Raw genomic sequence first — 863 nt, 5'->3', positions numbered from 1 at the left:
CGGAGCCAGGCCCATGTGAGCCATGTCTTCTTTTTTAATTTTGTATGGTAGGGCCCTACTCATTAGAAAGTAGAAACATTCATTTTTAGTTCATCCGGCCTGTATGGGTCACGTGACGTGAGTTCAGTAGGGCCCGTACATGGACATGGTGACAAGCATGTGAGTCATCTGAAGGGAAAGCAGAAAGCAGAAAGCAGAAAGCTCTCGCAAAAAGAAGAGGGATACGTAGGTATATACTATAGAATTCTTTGTTTGTGGGCGATGATGAGATTCATTTATTGGTTCGGGAATGTTAGACCATGTTTCATGATCAAAAACTGCTAAATGAACTCCTACTTAGCTACCTAAAGTAGAGTATATCAGTCTTTATTTGAGTATAGTGTTCATTAAATGTAGTGTTGGGGCGTAAAGATAAGGGGCTTTTTGTTTCGATGCATCTATCTAATATCTGTTGGTCCTGGGACCGCTATAATTGAAATTAATTAACATCCGATCCATAAATATATATAAGTGGTGTGAATGTGATGGAGCACCGGAGTTTTTTATGATGGTTTGGCAGTAAGCTAAAAGTGGGTGTAATCCTCCAATCCTCACCAACCAAGCGTTTGTTACCAGCTATCTCTCTTCCACTACTGATCTGCTGGATCTTCCCCTATCTTAATATCTTATCCCCCATTCTAATTTCAATCAAATATGTACCTTTATTCCTTTTTCCCCTCAAAATTTAATTTTATATGATATTAATTTATATTTTTGTATCCAATCTCACTAGAAAACCGCCAATGAGTAATAGCTCAAATGGCATAATCTCCCCGTATTCATCTAAGAGGTTACGAGTCTTCATATCTTTGGTAAAAAAAAAA

This window comes from Arachis ipaensis, chromosome B07 (assembly GCF_000816755.2).
Source record: "Arachis ipaensis cultivar K30076 chromosome B07, Araip1.1, whole genome shotgun sequence".
Classification (NCBI taxonomy): Eukaryota; Viridiplantae; Streptophyta; class Magnoliopsida; order Fabales; family Fabaceae; genus Arachis; species Arachis ipaensis.
The sequence above is the reverse complement of the archived record's forward strand: the minus strand, read 5'-3'. Positions refer to the sequence as shown.